The following is a 14,133-nucleotide window of genomic DNA, read 5'->3' on the forward strand; positions in this document are numbered from 1 at the left end:
GACAAAAAAGAAAATGCAATGGGATCACAGAAGCAGACATTCAAGAGATGTGACCACAAGCCAAAGAATGCAAACAGCCACCAGAGTCTGGATGGAGCAAGGAACAGATTCCCCTTAGAATTCCCAGCAGGAAATAACCCTCCAGATTTGTGAAACTAAACATCCCTATTGTTTATGTCACCAAGTTTGTGGTAATTAGTTATAGCACTCTTAGGAAATTAATACAATAATCTAATGAGCAAGCTGTATTTCCATTTTACTGATAATAACTGAGGTTTAGAATAGCCAATTTTCCTCAAGGTTGAAAAGTAGCAACATATCTGATCCCACATGATGCTCTCTCCCCTGCACAGAATTACTGCTACCCGCCTAGAGTTTCCCAACCAAGAGACATTCTCTGCCACCTACACTGTGTCTATTTATATCACAGGCATTCTTTCTGTATCAGCTGCAGTTTTCATGTTTCCATTACCTCAATTTTTTTATTTTAAAACAAATTCAAAAAATATTTGCTAATTAATTAAAAATAAACAAACATATTTAAATTGTAAGGTAAAAATAATGGGCAACATTTCAAATTACATCAATCTTCATCTTCCATGAAAGTAATTATAAATCCTTTCAATTTGGACTGCATTAAAAGGTAAATACAACTACACTTTCATCTCCCTCCAGTCAGCATGACAATTTTCACGAACAGAAACAATAATAAATGCTGGCAAGAATGTGGAGAATGTACACTCATACATTGTAAATTGTGATGCATATTAGTATAATCACTCTGGAAAGCAGTATACAGTAACCTCAAAATATTAGGAGTGGAACTGCTACATGACCCAAATATTCCCCTCCTTGAGAATTATCAAAAAAAAAAAAAACCAAAACCTAAAAGCAGCATACGTCTGTATTTATTCACAATAGCCAAATTCTAGATTCACCTCGGTGTCCATTGATAGACAAATGGATCAAGAAAATATGGTAAATATATACAATGGGGTTTTACTCAGCTATAAAGAAAAATAAAATCATGAGGTTTCCCAGTAAATGGACAGAAATGAAAAAAAAATCATGCTAAGTGAAAAATGCCAAACTCAGAAAATCAGTGTTGAATGTTTTCTCTCATATGTTGAAGCTGTAGCAAAATAAGGGAAAAAATAGGGAGGATCAGTGGAGTACAAGAATAACATTGAGAGGGAGGGAGGAGGAATGAGAAAGGGGAGAAGGATGAAATGAATTTAATAAATTCATATTATATCCACATATGACTATACCACAGGGAATTTCACCTTTTTAAAAACACCAATCAAATATAAATAAATAAATAAATGTGCAAAATGAAGGTCAGTGTAATAGAGGAAAGAGCAAAAGGGGAGTGAAGAGAGGAGTGTAAGGAAAGGGAGCAGGGATTGAAGTCAAATTTCATGCACCATGCAACTTGTCAAAATGTCTCCAACTACCATGTAGAACTATAATCCTCTAGTTTAAAAAAAGATAAAAAAGTAAATACAAAAAGGATTCAAAAATCAAGCTATAACAGATGTGTGAACAGCTATAACAGATGTGTAACTGAAATACTACTACTACTACTACTACTACTAATAATAATAATAATAATAATAATAATAATAATAATAATAGTAAAATGCCCATGGACACCAAAAAGTGAAATCTAATAACCAGGGTTTTTTTTGTTGTTGCTGTTGACCACATGGAAATAAAGGTCAGAATTCTAGTCTAGAAAGGAAAAATAAGGAATAAAATCTTTAATAAAACTTCATTGAATGTTTAATGCCATTACTAGCATCAAGAAAATATTCTCATAATATTAAGAAGAAAAAAAGTCTTCAAAAATGTCATAAACTAGAATACATGTAAAAAAGTAAAAGATGTACTTTCCATTCCTTCAAAGAAAATTTCTGGTACCATCCTACTGAAAATTCAGATAACAGATAGAGGAATTGTTCAACAGAGGGTTGAACGCAATTAGGACTTTTGCCTCATATATCAGCCTGGTAATGAAAATAAAATTTTCCTGCTACAGAACCTGGCTTTTAAAGTCACATTACATTAAATATTCTTTTTAAATGTATACATTATTATCTCAATTTGGATGCATTGTCACATATTGTCCCCCAAGCAATCTCATGACATTAAGTATTAAGAGTATAATAACCCAATAAACCCAGGTGGCATAATTGATTATCAGTAAATCACATTCTACATTAAAAATAGTATCTGTTATTTAACAAAGACAGTTATCTAAATACAGGCCTTTATAGGCAGAAAGTTCAATAGGAATGTACAAGATGATGAGGTGGATTGCTTTACCAGAAAAGGAAAACACTTAAAGGGAAAGTGAAAAGTCGCTAGTCACCAGCTTTATCTTGCCTAAGCCTGGCTATAAAATATCATTACCAAGAACTAAGGAAAGTGCTGGACCAGCCAGCTTCTAATCAATAAGCTTTCTCTTGACCATCCTTTAGTATTATCATAAATGCAAACAAATTTTAACCTATCAAGTAATCCTACTAAGAAACTTACAATGTATTTTTCTAAATACCAAAAAGAAACAAATTAATCCTACAACCAGAGGCTCTTTACTGCAAAGTTCAAAACCAAGATGAACTCAAACATGGAGTTATTAGCATTTGAGAAAAGGTAAGTTTCACACAAATTCAACATAATTGTTTTAAATACTTTATTTTTTGAAAACTTCATGAAGTTCACTTAAAATACCATATGAAAACATTATTAAAACTTTAAAGCCACATTTTTAATCATTTAAATCCTAACCTCATATTTCCTACCCCCAACTACCTGATCAATAATTAATTAATTCTATTTTTAAACATTTTTCTGAAATTATTTTCCAGACATTGTAAAGTGAATTATAATTATCAAATATTACATATATGTAGACAGAAAAATAGGAAGAAAGTCTTCTTAAAATACATGAAAATATCAACTATAGTGGCAGAAAAGGAAATAAAAGCTTCAAACAGCTTCTTTAAAACAAAAACAAAAGCTTCATACTGTTTTTAAATTTTAGTTTTGTTTCAAATATATCAGTGAGGTCTAATGGCAATTGAAAAAAAAACTGTACCAAATAATAATAATTATGTGTAATTCTGTTTAATTTTCAGGAGATTTATTTCTAAAAAAGAAAAGAAGATAAAGAAGAATAAAGAAAAGTTTTTCTGAAACTGTTGATTTAACTTTAAAGTCTTTTAAAAAAACTTCCATCCTCCAAGAATGGAAAGTGCTCACTTGTGACCTTCTGCCTGGATTGGTTTGCTGAATCTACTGAAAGTACAGCATGGGGCTCAAATAGAAACCTGAGTTTCTAGTCTTCTCATCACTTGATAAGAGAAGAAAAAAAGTGTCTTTTGCCTCTAATTTTCCCAGAAAACAATTCTTTTGTAACTTTTGGAAACTCCAGGAGACAAATGGTCCTTGTACTTCTCTGCACTGGGTAGAAACTACAAACGTTTTTGTCAATCTTAATTTCAGATAAAAATGAACAGCCTCTGATGAAGCAAAACAAAAACTGAAGAAGCAAAGAATAAAACAGGGCTCAATTTCTAAAAGGTTCTTTAACCTAAGAATACTACTTAATACCACCTGGATCTCCCAGAAAATTGCCACTGCCAGATTCATCTCCCCAAGGGTGATAATAGGAAAATTGTGACACTTTGGCTTGATGACTATAAAAGCCCTGTAGTTGGTTCTCCAGTGAATTGAAATGCACTTTGTGTTAACTCAGACCCCAAAGTCACCACTTATATTCATAGAAAGCCTTATTCTCCACAAAATGATTGCATATATGTTATCTGAAGATGACTGGGTAAATATCAGAAGCTCTATAAAGAGCTTCCATATATTCCAAGCTATCCAGTGCATCCTTAAAGGATTCAGAGTAAATTTCCAGCAGGGCATGCTATGTGGTTTCTTTGGCCTCCTTTCTAAGCCTCTTCCATTTCTGTATTTTTGCAATCTATTCTTTAAATAATAACAATAATTACTATTATTATTATTGATACCAGGGATTTAACTCAGGGGCACTCAACCACGGAGTCACATCCCCAGTCCTATCTTCTATTTTATTTAGGGACATGGTCTCACTGAGTTGCTTTGCTGAGACTGGCTTTGAATTTGTGATTCTCTTTCTTAGTCTCCTGAGCCTCTGGGATTACAGGTGTGTGCCACTGCACCTGACTCTTTAAATTATTTGATATAAATATTTTACAGTTTAATACAACTTAGTTCAAAACAAACTTATTTGTTTTGACCATGAATTTCAAAGATGTATGTAATGCAGAGTCCTTGTTCCCATGGAATTACTATCTAATTTTAATAATATGATTATTATTAAGATCATTGTAGGAAATGGTATAGAATTTGGCCCAATTTGGGGCTTCAGGAAGATAACATAGCTAAGTCTTTTTAAATTTCTTTATTTTAAAATTGTCTCTGTTTCTTATTTTTCTTATTTTTTTATTACTAAAAGGATACATTTTTATTAGAGAAAAGAAAAGTGGTAGTCACAATTCATGTTTAAATATATCAATCAGGAATAACCGCCTCTTGTCTTTTTCTCTGGTTCTACAAGAGGGTATGTGTGTACATTTTTCATAAAATTTAGAAAACATTATACACTTTATATGATATTTTTATTTAATCATCATTACAAATTGTATATTTTCCCACATCAGTGTTTAAATAATAACTTCAAAAAAATAACCAAAAGCTATATGATAAAAAATATTGTAGCTCATGAATATACAATAATTTATAACATTCTTCTGTTATATATACCATTAAGCTTCACTTTCCTGGTTAATTGATATTGTAAATAATTTGCTTTGAATAGCCTAATGTCTAATTCCTATCCAAAGTACTTGTTTCCCACTCCTGCAGACAGCATGTACTTGTGGGAGCAGCACCTCCCAGGACACAAAATATTGCCAATACTCCTAATGCCTCCTATACCTCTTTCTGCTTTTCAGGATTTGCAATTTCCCAAGTGATGTATGAGAAAAAGTGGTTCCAGCAAATGTGATGATCATCTCAAGAAATAGCTTCAGAGCATCTGTAGTGTGCATCTAGGGGGAGACACATCTGTGAATGAGGTAGATGTGTCTCCCTACTTGCTCTCAGATGGAAAAGGTGACTATGATAGGTTGAGTGTAAGAGGCTCCCAACTGCTTTTTTCTTTTGAACCTCCTCAGACTAGCTGTTAGCTGTCACTCACCCCGAACAGCTGAAGGTTTCATTTTTACTTTGTTTTCATAGGTATTTTAAAGAAAGGGCTAGCTAAAATAACTAAGCCATGGAAAATGCATAGCAGTAATTCAGATAAACTTGGGCAGAAAAGGGATTCCTGGGAATCACAACAGCAAGAGCAAGGACACTGAGAAGAGACTGCAATGCATCAGAAATTTGTAGGCAGTTCTTGAACTACAAACAGTGAGGCTAGATGTGACATGGGCTGCAGTTACAAGGGGCAGGCAGGTCACAAGGTACTATAAGGCCCACAGAGGAACTTGGTTCCATATGGCATGAGAATCAGATCTGCATTCAGAGAGATAACCTTGATACTACTAGAAGCATGAGAACCAGGAACAGAATCCTGAGAGAACTGGTGGGATCTGAACTCAAGCAGCAGAAGCTATGAGAACACGTAGAAGGAAAATTGGCTGAATCAGGAGGTGCATGCAGGCAGAGCACTTCAAATTCTTGTTGCTTAAGAATTTTTTTCATTTCCAGCCTTACATGTGCTACCAGGACACCATGGTCTTTTAAAAGCTGAAAGATCAGGGCACATAGTTCACTATACAGGAGCCATATGCCACATGTCCCAAAGGCTTCAGGACTTTTTTTTGCTGGTGATAACAGTGACCACAAATCTGAGAGTTGGTAAGTTATACACAACACAGAAAGCACAGTAACCTATCAGCCCCAGAAAACAAGAAAACACTGCCTATTTTGTTAAGAAGAAAAAAAATGTGAAGAATCAACTTGAAAGCAGGCAGCAGTGAACTGTCCCCTCCCTGCACTGTACATTGCTTTTGTCTTAAACAGATCATGTGGACATGGCTGCACACATAAAAACAGTTTCATTAAAAGCCTCCAGTCATTCATTTTGCTTATTAAAGCCACTCCACAATGATATCCACAATGGAAATCTCAGCTGTTCTAGCAATAATACTAAAATGCAATTAATTCCTTTTCCCAAAGAGTCTACAGGTATGTGCTGGAGGTATGTACTAATTGCCACTGCTTCGTACCATGGCTTCAATTAGGAATCAAAATGGGAGCAAGACAAACATGGATCCCATTAAGTTTCATAGGACTTGAAGCTGAAGTCGACTCCCCCACCAAGTTCCTCTTACAGTGATTATAAAAAAAAAAAGAGTACTCCATCTGAGGAGCTATAGTGACGTCCAGTGGTTATTGAGCAAAGCACACCAGTTACAAAATCTGGTATATTACAATATAAAAGAAGAGAAAATATTTGCTGATACAGTGACATTAAAAATTTGATGGCTATTTTTGACTGGAGAGAACTGTGGATGTGGAATATTTGTCATAAACAAATAGTGAGAAGCCAACAAATTCAATGTCTATAAAATACTGTGTACATCTAGAGTCACAGTATAACATACACTCAAATTAGGCAATTCAGAGAATAAAATCAGGGTATTTAGTTGCTTTCAATGATTTATTCTGCCTATTAAAATTCTAAAGATCAGAATGGGGGATACTCAATGGCACAGTGTGAGTTTAGCATACATGAGGCTCTGGGTTCTGAGCACTAGCACCAAAAAAAAAAAAATTCTCAGAAGCATATATTAATAATTATGACCAGAAGATATGACAAGTCGCTATTACATTCAAAGTTCCAAACATAATATTTCTACTAAGTTATACAAATTCAAGAGCAGGTGCTTTCCAACATGATTTCTTGTGTTGTTCAGATAAAATAAGTTATTAGCCTTTTTTTAAGTGAACCAGATTGGCTTAGTTTGATCTTAGGAACTTCAGTACCACCTTGGAAAGAAAGGCTATATGAAAATGTTCTTGGAATTCAAGATTTAAATTACAGTATGCCTGAGTGACAGAGATGTAGAATGATACAGAAACAAACCCACCACATAATCCTAGGAACATGAGCTTTGACCAACTGGAGTGAGAGAAAAACTCTCAACTCTCTTCTATTCTGAAAATCTAAATGTTCTTCCTTATAAGGTCTCAAGATCTCTCAAAATCACTAAATTTCATAAATATGCAGAATACATGTAAATGGAGCAGAATGGGTCATGCACAACTAGCACAAATAATAAAGAGAGGCAGGGATAATTTCCATTAGCCATAAGCAGTTTGCTGTAAAAGCAAAGATAAGTTGCTTATCCACCAAGGGTCAAAACTTTAATTCTGGCCTCTTTTGTGGATCCAGCCCAGAATCTCACACATGCTCGGCAAGTGTTCTGTCACTAAGCTACATTTCCAGCTTAGAAGTATATATTAAATTAAATCAGATCATATTGCTCTCTGGGCTCACACACCCCTAATTGCTTTCTCTCTCAGGATAAAATCCAGGCCACTCCATGCCTATGAGATCCTATAGGATCTGGTCCTCTGGTGGCCATAGCATTCCACTTTAGTGACACTACTCAAGGCACAGTGGTCTCTGGGCTGCTTTCTGCATACAAGCACATTGCCACTTTGGGCCCTTTCCCTTTCCCGTATCCTAGATCCACAACAATCTCCCTCTGGCCTGCTTGATGTGTGCTTCAGGTCTGCACTCTAGCACCACCTTCTCAGGGAGGTCTTCTCATGCCTCTATTTAAAGCACGTCTCTCCCACCCACCTCCACTTGATGTTCTTTACCCAATCTTCCTTCCCTGGAGTTTACTGACACCTAAGAGATAGCAAATATTAATATTCTTATCTTTCTTTCCCTATGACATACTTTCTCCAGGATCTACAAAATTATACAAAAGTCAGTATAAACCTGTCTGTAAATATTTGCTAACCTGTTTATGGAGGACAGCCAAGGGAAGCTGGGGAAGTTCCTATGTTCCTACATTATGTGGAATCTATAAAGTAAAATGGGGCGGGGGGAGAACACTCAAGGTTTTTTTTATGCACACATACACAAAAAAGAAAGCAGTCTACGAAAGTGAGAACAAAAAGAGAGTTTGTTAAAATAGGAAAACTATTTAAAGACATTTTTAATGCTAACAGAAGTTATTTCAGTGTTGTAAAATTATGGATAATTATGTTTAATTATTGTTTATTTCTCAGTTATTTATAGTGAACTGATTTATTTTTGTATTTGAAAATATTTTTTAGGGTTGAGGATGTAGCCAGAGGTAGAGTACTTCTCTGTTTTGCACAAGGCCTTGAGTTTGGTCTCCAGCATCATAAATTTTATCAATGGAAAACTTATCACTCTGGTCCAAAAGAGGTCAAGGATGTCTCCTGAATAACATGCAGAGCTAACTAGCTAGTCAAAAAACTTTTGGCAAAGAGTTCGTCCTTTGGTTTTTTATATCAAGGTCACCCATTAAAGACTTATAGGGAGGTATCAGGAGACATTCTATTGACAAAGGATATCTGTCACTGCATATCATATTTAAGGAAGAAAAAATAACCTCATTCTACTTCTTTTTATTCATTTTAATATGCAAATGCAAAAAATGTTTCTTAATTCCATTACTTGATTAAATATATATTGTAAGAGTATTTATAGGTTTGTCAAAAGCACAAACAATAACAGAAACAAAAACATTTCAAAGTCATATTTGTTTATATTTGGTGTTCAGGAAAACCGCAGCACCTCCATAATGTTTATTTTCCTATTACACTGTTAGACAAAGAACTGGAGGCTGTGTAATATTATATATGTTAGCATTTGGGTAGAATTTATGTTTGCAACTGTTTTGCTTAAATATATAATATGAATGAAAAAAAAAAGAAGAAAATGCCAGAACTAAAATTCCTTCTCATTGTTTGGTCTAAAGCATTGTTAATGAAACCAGGAGATATTATGCTCAAATCTTTGATTTTATTTCAGCAACTTCTAGAAAACATAGTAATGGAAAAATACATTGATATTATTATATGTTTAAATTAGGTATGTCGCTCAAATTAATTTTGCAATGTTCCATTTTAAGTTTTTCCAATAAAAGACTTGTATATTTCATTCTTTAGTATAAATAATTTTCAGTGTTCTCAGTGAAAACTGCTACTCGATTTGCATAGCAGATCTATGTTATTGAACTCCAAAGCTATTTGCTAGGGATAAATTGTAGTGATTATAACAAAAAGAATAATTTTAAAGTTCCCCTCCAAAGAAAGGAGGATGAGATACTATGGCTATATGTGATGCTAAATAAAAGCTATATTCTTGTCAGTATACGTAAATTAAATAATTTGGGATATGGCAGATATCTTTTGAGAGCACCATATTTTGTGAGATTGATTATCACAAAGAGAAGTTAAATTAGTCAGAAAGGACAATGAGGAAAATACACAGTGAGCTTTCTCTGTCCTAGGATACAGGGAGCCGAGCTGGCCACTGCAGACTGCTTCAGAACGCAGGCTCCCTGGCAGGTACGTAACCATCCTCACTCAGCTGTCACTATCAGCTGGCCCTGCTGCAACTCATCAGCTGTCAACTGCAGAGGTGCTCAGGTTCCAAATCCCAATGGAGACTGTGGAACTATTTTAACTTCTTTTTCACAGGTTTCACTCTTTCCTCTCCTGGGGTTTCTGACATGTCCCAGGACAGACGTCATAAAACCCGAAGTCTATCAACACTTTTTAAGGGTTACGGGAATGCAGGCATCATGAGGTACATCCACTTCACAAGGGTCTCTTCAATATGAATCCTCCTAAGAGCACACTTCTGCCAATATCATTTTTTAAAATTCTGTTTTATCAGAGAATGGCAAATCTCACATCTGACTAGAACCTTTCTTTGGAAATACTTCTATGGGGTGTAAACTCTGGAACCTATCAAACAAAGGGACAATTTTGTATACTGGCAGTCAGATGAGAAAGCGAATGACTCTAATGACTAGTTATAAAATTCTTTCACAATTCTTCAAAAAAAATTGAAGGCATTAATTGAGCTGTGAATGATAAGTTATTTAAAATGACTTTGATGATGTATTACTAAAAGTTTTTAATGTATAATTAGAAGGAATTTGCACTAGGCTGAATAATAGACCCCCAAAATAACTCCATCTGAATTCCTGTGAATGTCATCTTCTATGAAGAAGAAGAATAATAAAAAGACTGCAGATGTGATCAAATTAAAGATCTTCAAAATGAGATTTTCATGGACTATCTAGGAGGGACCTTATAAGAAAGAGGGATTATATTTGGTGCAGACAGAAGAGGAGGAGGCACACAGACAGAGATTAGTGTAAGGCAGCCATGAGCCAAGGAATGCTGACAGCCTCCAGAATCTGTAAGAGGCAAGGAATGTATCTTCCCCAGAGTACATAGCTGCTGACACCTTGATTTCAACCCACTATTACTGATTTCAGATCTCTAGAGGTCTAAAAGGAAATTTTCTGTTATTTTAAGCAACAAAGTTTGTGATAATTTGTTACAGCAACCACAGGAAACTAATATAGAGTTCAAAGAGTTGAATTGAATTGGCATAACAAACTCATTTAATTCTCATCTACTTATCTATAAACATTTTTTAAAATCAATGCCATTTCAGAGAATTTGTCGCTGATATACAGGAATGCCTTTGATTTATGTGTGTTGATTTTATATCCTGCCACTTTACTGAATTCATTTATTAGCTCTAATATTTTCTTTGTAGACCCTTTTGGGGTATAGAAATCTAGGTATAGAATCAAATATAGGTATAGAATCATGTCATCTGCAAATAGTGATAATTTAAGTTCTTCTTTTCCTATTTTTATGCCTTTAATTTCTTTCGTCTGTCTAATTGCTCTGGCCAGTGTTTCGAGAACTATGTTGAACAGAAGTGGTGAGAGAGGGCATCCCTGTCTTGTTCCAGATTTTAGAGAGAATGCCTTCAATTTTTCTCCATTCAGAATAATGCTAGCCTGAGGCTTAGCATAGATTGCTTTTAGAATGTTGAGGTATGTTCCTGTTATCCCTAGTTTTTCTAGAGTTTTGAACATAAAGGGATGCTGTACTTTGTTGAATGCTTTTTCCGATTCTATCAAGATGATCATACTATAGAGCAATAGTAACAAAACAGCATGGTACTGGTACCAAAACAGGCGGGTGGACCAATGGTACAGGATAGAGGACACAGAAACCAATCCACAAAACTACAACTATCTTATATTTGATAAAAGGGCTAAAAGCATGCAATGGAGGAAGGATAGCATCTTCAACAAATGGTGTTGGGAAAACTTGAAATCCATATGCAACAAAATAAAACTGAATCCCTTTCTCTCGCCATGCACAAAAGTTAACTCAAAATGCATCAAGGAGCTTGATATCAAATCAGAGACACGGCGTTTGATAGAAGAAAAAGTTGGCTACGATCTACATACTGTGGGGTCAGGCTCCAAATTCCTCAACAGGACACCCATAGCACAAGAATTAATAACTAGAATCAACAAATGGGACTTACTCAAACTAAAAAGTTTTTTCTCAGCAAAAGAAACAATAAGAGAGGTAATTAGGGAGCCTATATCCTGGGAACAACTCTACTCCTCACACTTCAGATAGAGCCCTAATATCCAGAGTATACAAAGAACTCAAAAAATTAGACAATAAGATAACAAATAACCCAATCAACAAATGGCCAAGGACCTGAACAGACACTTCTCAGAAGAGGATATACGATCAATCAACAAGTACATGAAAAAAATGTTCACCATTACTAACAGTCAGAGAAATGCAAATCAAAACCACCCTAAGATACCATCTCACTCCAGTAAGATTGGCAGCCATTATGAAGTCAAAAAACAACAAGTGGTGGCGAGGATGTGGAGAAAAGGGTACACTTGATCATTGTTGGTGGGACTGCAAATTGGTGCATCCAATTTGGAAAGCAGTATGGAGATTTCTTGGAAAGCTGGGAATGGAACCACCATTTGACCCAGCTATTGCCCTTCTCAGACTATTCCCTAAAGACCTAAAAAGAGCATGCTACAGGGACACTGCTACAGCGATGTTCATAGCAGCACAATTCACAATAGCAAGACTGTGGAACCAACCTAGATGCTCTTCAATAGATGAATGGATAAAAAAATGTGGCATTTATACACAATGGAGTATTACTCTACATTAAAATATGACAAAATCATAGAATTTGGAAAGAAATGGATGGCATTAGAGCAGATTATGCTAAGTGAAGCTAGCCAATCCCTAAAAAACAAATGCCAAATGTCTTCTTTGATATAAGGAGAGTATCTAAGAACAGACTAGGGAAGAAGAGCATGAGAAGAAGACCAACATTAAACAAGGATGAGAGGTGGGAGGGAAAGGGAGAGAGAAGGGAAATTGCATGGAAATGGAAGGAGACCCTCAGGGTTATACAAAATGATATATAAGAGGAAGTGAGGGGAAAGGAAAAAATAACACAAGGGGGAGGAATGAATTACAGTACAGGGGGTAGAGAGAGAGAAGAGGGAAGGGGAGGGGAGGGGAGGGGAGGGGGGATAGTAGAGGATAGGAAAGGCAGCAGAATACAACAGACATGAGTATGTCAATATATAAATCAATGGAAGAGTAACTGATGTGATTCTGCAATCTGTATATGGGGTAAAAATGGGAGTTCATAACCCACTTGAATCAAAGTGTGAAATATGATATATCAAGAACTATGTAATGTTTTGAACAACCAAAAATAAAAATAAAATAAAATAAAATAAATGCCATTAAAAATAAACAGGGAATAAAACTATTGTCGAACCCTGTATCCCTTGAGTAATGAATTCTTTATAACTTATTAAAAGAAGTTTTAAAAACTCTCCAGAGTTCATAATACAAAACCTCATTTCCAATTAAAAAACAGAAGTTCATTGGATTAGACAAAGGGGAATGAAGGAAAGGGAGAGAGGATAGAAATAGGAAAGACAAGTGGTTTAAATCTGACGAAACTTTCCTATGTACATATATGAATAGAACAGAGTGAAACTCAACATTGTGTACATTCACAAGACTAGCAACTGAAGCAGAATAAGACATACTCCATGTTGGTATAAATATGGCAAAATAGACTCTACTGTCATGTACAATTTAAAAGAACAAATATTTTTTTTAAAAAATTGAAAAGGTTAATCTTTATATCTTCAAAATATAAAGGATTTCTTTACAATTTTCAAGTAAAATCTACGGTGCACAACACTATTAAGAGAATGACAAGCTGGGCACAGTGGTGCACGCCTATAATCCAACTGGCTGGGGAGGCTGAGGGAGGATCATGAGTTAAAAGTCAGCCTCATCAAAAGCAAAGCACTAAGTGACTCAGTGAGATGTTGTCTCTAAAAAAATACAAAATAGGGCTCGGGTATGCGGATCAGTGGTTAAGTGCTCCTGAGTTCTATCCCCAGTACCCTCCACTTCCCCCAAAAAGAGAATGACCATTGGGAATTGAGGGTGTAGCTCATTGGTAGACAGCATGCAAGGCCCTAAGTTTGATCCCCAGCACCACAAAAAGAGTAAAACAAAAAAGAAAGGGGGGATGATGGGGTGGACAGAGAGAACTACTATGGATACTTATAATTGCCCATACTGCCATCAACATATAAAATAGTCCAAATAACATTCTCCTTTGTCAACTTCTCAAAAAAAAGTTTAATTGTGTTTCCAAAGATTATTATGAAATTTATCTTTCATTCAATTTGAACTCAGAGCTGGTATGGCTCTGTGAACCTATACTCTTGAAGTTGAGGCAGGAGAATCCCTTGAGCTCAGGAAATCAAGATCAGCCTGAGCAACATAGTGCAATCCCACTTCCAAAAAAGAAGAAGAAGAAGAAGAAGAAGAAGAAGAAGAAGAAGAAGAAGAAGAAGAAGAAGAAGAAGAAGAAGAAGAAGAAGAATACAATTTAAACTCTATGTTTTAGTTCTAAAATTCTGATGTCATTATTTAAACAAGGAACAATGCTAAATTTATAATATT

At 35.2% G+C, this 14,133-nt stretch overlaps 1 pseudogene; it reads right to left on the reverse strand.

The window, feature by feature from the left end:
• The window catches only part of LOC144374740 (growth factor receptor-bound protein 14-like), an 80,932-nt pseudogene that overhangs the window by 25,685 nt on the left and 41,114 nt on the right, over positions 1-14,133 (reverse strand).

Source organism: Ictidomys tridecemlineatus, unplaced genomic scaffold, assembly GCF_052094955.1.
Source record: "Ictidomys tridecemlineatus isolate mIctTri1 unplaced genomic scaffold, mIctTri1.hap1 Scaffold_85, whole genome shotgun sequence".
In the NCBI taxonomy this organism is placed as follows: Eukaryota; Metazoa; Chordata; class Mammalia; order Rodentia; family Sciuridae; genus Ictidomys; species Ictidomys tridecemlineatus.